This window comes from Rhinolophus sinicus, chromosome 3 (assembly GCF_057876585.1).
Source record: "Rhinolophus sinicus isolate RSI-liver-muscle chromosome 3, RSI-T2T, whole genome shotgun sequence".
Classification (NCBI taxonomy): Eukaryota; Metazoa; Chordata; class Mammalia; order Chiroptera; family Rhinolophidae; genus Rhinolophus; species Rhinolophus sinicus.
In genome coordinates this window covers 99,438,680-99,444,679 of record NC_142503.1, presented here as the reverse complement: position 1 = coordinate 99,444,679, position 6,000 = coordinate 99,438,680, and the positions used below count along the sequence as shown (strand labels likewise).

Genomic DNA, 6,000 nt, shown 5'->3' with positions numbered 1-6,000 from the left:
TATAACTACTAACCCCCAGAATCTGTTAATATAACCTTCTTTGGAAAAAGGGTCTTTGCAGATGTTACGGATCTCACTATGAGATCGTTCAGGACTATCTGGGTGCCTGGAAATTCAATGACAAGTTTTCTTATAAAAGAGAGGAGGAGGCAATGTGACCACAGTGGTAGCCAAAGAAGGCAAGAAATGCTGAAAGAATCTGGAAGAGGCAAGAAAGTATTCTCCCTAGAGCCTGCCAAAGGAAAATGACCCTGCTGACCTCTTGATTTCAGATTTCTGACCTCCAGAGCTGTACGAGAATGAATTCCTGTTGGGTTAAGCCACCTTGTTTGTGGTACTTTATTATGGCAGCCACAGGAAACTAATACACCTTCTGTCAGGCATTCAAAAACCTGTGACCAATTTGTCCAGGGCTATGTGTGTCCTGTGTGTGCACCTATCTAATTCCACCTTGACTGCCAGCCCAGGGTTATGTCCAATAGCACAGCAAGTATTTGCAAGGAGCAGAGCAAACAGGCAGGTGGTGCGTGGAAGAGCCTGGCGCGGAGGCCAGGCCAGGCCCAGAGGTCTAGAACCCTTCAGATTTGCTAGGCCCCTGGAAATATTCTGGAAATAACACCTCTGGGGCACCCCCACCCCCTGGATCATAGAGGCCACCTGGGAATAGGGAGAAAAGGACTGTCCTCCTTTTTCCTGCAAATGGGTCCCTCTCCAGAGCATTATCCTGGTGAGGGGTCAGACCCCCCTGTGTAAGCCCTCAGGTGGTTGGTGGCACTGAAGGGGTGTGGAGTGCCTGCCACTCACTCAGTGAGCTAAGCTCAGCTCCCAGCGAGGCACGCAGACTGCCTTTCCTGCTCTCGGCATTTTTTGTCCCAGTTGCTTTTCGTTCTCTACCCAACCTGCTCTGTGACTTCCCATGCCTCAGCCCAGCCCCAGCCGAAGGCCAGCTCCAGGGCCAGGCAGGAATCATCATCAGACAGGGAACAGGATATTTCCACAGTCTCTGAGATACTAAGTCAAAGTTACAAAGGGAAAAAGGGTCACTTCACAGTGGAGAAAACTGGTGGACATCACCTTAACCAGATGATCAACGTTAACATCATCAACGGGACAAACTGACCTGTGTGCCTCCTGCTGCTATGTACTGAGAAAGGCACATCACTTCCTGGGTATTACTGTCCACCACATGCATAACCTGAGACAGCAGACAAACTCGAGTTGAAGGTTATTTTACAAATAACTAATATGCCTTAAGAATGAAAGACAGGAAGATTGAGGAACTGTTCCAGATTAGAAGAGACTCAAGTGACATGATATGACAACTAAATGCAGCATATAGATTCGAAGGTGAAAATAACTGGAAAGGACATAATTGGTACAATCGGGGAAATTTGAATATGGACTGTAAATTAGATAATAGTATATCAATATTAAATTTCCTTCATTGGATTATTATATAAGAGAGTGTTCTTATTTTTAGGAGATACCAATGAAGTAATGTCTGTAATTTATTCTGAAGATACAATGCCTGTAATTTATTCTCAAAAGGTTCAATAACAATAATAATTATATGTATTGTTTTTGGATACCCCTGGTCATTCACAGAAAGTAAAAGAATTCACGAGACTCAGAAAAGTATTGAAAGTGACGCAACGAGGATGCCAGCCCATGGCAGTGTCTAGAGAAGACAGCTGCTCTTCTTCAGGTTTGCTTTTTTTATATAGGAAAGTGTAGGTAATTTTCTTACAGCAGGAGATGTGACGTCCAAACTTAGGGCATTTGATGAATAGACTGAGGTCATGTGATTGACATGCTGGTTATATAACTAGTTTTCTTTCTGTGCATGCTCTTACCCAGAATGCATACAAATAGGGAATTTTTTCTGTTGATCACCATGATGAAGAACAAAGTAAATTGATGATTCTTGAGGGAAATGCTGTCCCATCATTCAGATTAATCCATTTGAATAAACATTCCAAAGCCTTTTATGGGCCCAGAATAGTGCTGGGTGCTGTAAGGAACATGCAGCGAGTAAAATTCTGGTCCCCATCTAAGCAGCATACTGCCTGCTGGGGGTGAGGGAGGAAAAACAGATGAACACACAAAGAACAAGAATGCAAAGTGAAATAGGAGAAGTGCCTTAAGAAAGGTGTGAATGGGGCACAGGTCATGAGTCACAGAGATGAGACCCTTCCTAGTGGAGTTGGCATTTGCAGTGATGTGAAAGTTGGCTGAATTTTCACTGGCAGAGCTGGGTTGAGTTCAAGCAGGTGGAAGGTCGTGCATGAGCAAAGGAACAGAAGTGGAAACGGGCATGCTGAGTGGTGAGCAAGTTGTCACGACCTTGAGTGCTTTTGTTAAGTACTGGTCTTCTACCCTTAGGTTCAGTGGCTGGGGCCTGAGAATTACACTGACAAACAACAGATTTACAGGAGAGAAGGTTTATTGCCCAGGCACACAGGAACCAACAAAGGAAGTAGGGGGCTCCTTAAGTGACTGGATTTAAAGGTTTATATTCCTAACTTAACAGGGGAAAAGGAGGAGGAGGTTTGGGGCTTCTGGGGGCAGTAAAGTGTGGTAAGTTAAATATATATGGGAAACTAATGGGAGACAAGTGTTTCTGGTAAGGTTTGTTGTGCACATTCAAGTGGTGATAAGAGTTATCTCCAAGTTGTTTTCCTCCTCCTGGTAAGGGGGTCACCTTTGAGTTGATGCCTGGCAACTCTATGAATGAGTGACGTCCACAGAGTCCTGTCCTCACAGCCCTGCTCAGCGCTTGCAGATTCAGCCTGTGGCTTCTTTTATGAAGTCCATCCATCTCACATTTGGTCTTCCTCTTATCCTGCTGCCTTCTATTTTCCCAGCATTATGGTCTTTTCCAAAGAGCCCTGCCTTCTCATGATGGGCCTGAAGTAGGAAGCTTCAGTTTTGCATTTTTGCCTCCTGTGACGTTTCAGGCTTAATTTGCTTTGGGACCCACTTGTTCGTCTTTCTGGTGGCCCAGGGTATCTGCAGAGCTCTCCTCCAATACCATATTTCAAATGAATCATGTTTTTCTCCTGTCGGCCTTCTTCACTGTCCAGCTTTCCCATCCATACACAGTAATTGTGAATACAAGGGTGTAGATGACCTTAGCCTTGGTCTCTAATGACACATCTTTGCCCTTGGTGATCTTTCCTGATTCTTCCATTGCTGCCCTGCTGAGTCTCAGCCTTCTCTTGACTTCTAGGCTGCAGCCTCCATTTGAATCAATGACTGAACCAAGATAAGCAAAGTCTAACAATTTCAATCTCTTCATTGTATGTTAAAGTTGTATATTTTTTCCGTAGTTACGATTTTTGTCCTCTTGATGTTCAGACGTCCCATTTTGGTACTTTTATTTTAATCAGAAGTTTCAAATCATTGCTACTTTCTGCCAGTAAGATGTTGTCATCTGCATATCTTAAATTATCGATAATTCTTCCACCAAATTTTACGCCTCCTTCCCCAAAGTCTAACTCCTTACAAATGGAAATTTCTTTTACAAATGGAAAATTTATGCCTTGCTTCAGGCAGAAAAGAAGAGGACAAAGAACTCCTCCTGTGTTTTCTGTTTCTTAATTGCCTTCAGCTCAAAATAATCCTTATGCCACTGTGGCACATTTTGGGGTGGCGTGTTCTGATCCCCTCCATATGTAATTCAATGCCAGGCTCTACATTAAAATATAATATAAACCCATTAGTACAGGCAGGAATGACTTTTTCACTCCTGCATCCTCAGAGCTTAGAACAGAGCTGGTTCCGGACCCTGTGCTGGAGTCCCCCACATCCTGCTGGGAGTAGCATACCCTTCTCAGCAGCTGCTTGCCCTGGGAAACGGACCTGGAAGGGTTGCAAGAAGTTGGTAGCCTCTGCAGTCTCTTTAACCAGGGAAGAAAACCAAGCCACAAGAGAAAATGGCCCTTTTGACCAGGATCACAAGGAGCCTGAGCAAACCCTGTCCAAGAGGTGGGGTACAGGACAAGTCTCTAGGCTTGGCATCTCCTCCTGGTCTGCACTAGGATCACTAGTCAGCATCTGTGGGCACAGAAAAGCTGGCTGCTCTTCTGTGTACCTAGAGTACCTCCCAGCCTGGTCCTTCCCTTCTCTGTAGGTCAGACGCTTGCCCAAGAAGGGAGGAAGACACCTGCAGCAACGTCAGCCCATACTCAAAAGCACCCAGCGTCTGCCGTGTAACCCAGGGCTCTCATCCTGGATCTCTGACTCAGTGGTTCTCAGACCCAGCAGGGAAGCAGAATTTATCTGGGATCTTTTCCCTTTAAATTAAATATAACAAACACATAGAAAGCACACGTGTGTGAATAGCATGATGAATTTTCACAAAGTCAACAAACTGGGTGATTCCAGGTCAGGAAAGAGAGTATCACCAACTAGCCTCTTTGTCCCTCTTGTGTCACTTCCAAGTCACTACCCCATCCTTGTTCCCCAGAGCTTCTGCTTCACAAAACTTAACAAGAGTCCTGGTGTCTAGTTTAGACAGACGCACAGGTGGAATCTGTAAGGGTGAAATTCAGGGAATCAATAACACAGACTTAGCTTGTTTGCAGTTTAATTCACCCTGATATTCAGCTTTTTCCTCTCTGTTTCTCCCCTCATGGATTAATTGAAGACCTCTGTCTGTTCTCTTTCTCAAGTAAACCCATACCTTGTTAATTAACAACATCCTAACCTGGGACAAAGCAATTTCTTAATCCTCAGGCGCCCAGACAGTGGAACCCAACTTGTTGCAGTTTTTACTGGTGACGCATAGTCCCAGGCTTCAATGGCTGAGTCTGAGTCCAGAGTCCGGAGATAACATCATCTTCAAACAGACCAGACCCCAGAAAGTGATGTCAGCCCTCAAAGCTGCCTGACCAACTCCCCCTTTCCTATATAAGAAAAAGCTTACCTGACGTTAGGTGCAGCTGCCTATCAAACTGTGCCCCTGTGGCCCCCCACAGCCCTACCAGTCTTTCTCTCCTTACTACCTGGGACAGCTGTCATCTTTGGACATTGCCACAGGCATTTTTTCTCTTCCTAACTTTAATGAAACCCTCCTTTACTCTCCCACTTTATTGAGTCTTGTGTGGATGGTTTCACCTTTTGTGAATGACCAGGGGTTAATTCCATGCCATGACAGAAACCATGCCTGGATGTCATGTAATCTGTTTTGTCATAACGGGAACTAGAGGATGCTCTGCTTCCAGTCTTCAGCTCAGCGCAAGGAGCTGTCTGGCTGGTTTACCCAGTGAGCAGTGGGCATTTCCTGTATCTCGGGTCTGCAGTGCGTGAGGGTGGCCACTGCTGGGCTCAGGAAGCCCAACTGGTTGGTTACAGCCTGGGCATGAGGCCCTCCCTCCCTGGCAGGAGTTGCATGAAGAGGTATTTTTGGAAGGTGCAGGAATTCCACAGCCATTTGGAAAATGCCTGCTCGTAGGCTGGGCTGGATTCTTGTTTTAAAATGATGATGTGGCCGAGCAGCCTGACCTAGTCAGTTTTCCTGGATCTAGGGGTGGAGAAAGTAAGGAGGCATGCTCAATTTTTCTCCATTTCTTTAAATTGTATCACTTTTTTTTTTTCTTACACTCCTCGATCCCAAAAGCTTCAAGAGAATTGTGAGGTTATTCCTGCAGCTCATTTGGCTCTTGTGCTATTTGCAGGTAAGTGTTTTACCTTGTTCCAAATTAGCCAGGGCTTTCAGGTCACTTTAGGTTGATCAAAAGTTGACCCTCAATTCCCATCAAGGCTCTGGAGTTCCCTCCTGTTCTCTTCTCTGTGTCCCGCTCTGCTTTGTCCTGGTGACCTTCCTTGATAGCCGCAGCTTTTGCTAATGATCTAGTCATTCATTCACCCAACCATTCATTACTGCGAGGTCCTGTGCTTGGGAAAGATGGAGGGGCGAGCAGACAAACCATCTCCTGTCATCATCATTTCTGCCCTTACCCATGAGAACTGCCTTTGTCCCTCTTTCTCCACTTCTTC

At 45.4% G+C, this 6,000-nt stretch overlaps 1 protein-coding gene across 1 annotated transcript in view; it reads left to right on the top strand.

Moving 5' to 3' along the window:
* The first annotated feature begins 5,462 nt into the window (after window positions 1–5,462).
* The window catches only part of TPST1 (tyrosylprotein sulfotransferase 1), a 173,936-nt gene continuing 173,398 nt past the window's right edge, over window positions 5,463–6,000 (top strand). Inside the window, exon 1 of the mRNA XM_088796801.1 lies at window positions 5,463–5,678. The gene's annotated coding sequence lies outside the window, so the exon portion shown is untranslated. The remainder of the gene's footprint in view (window positions 5,679–6,000) is intronic.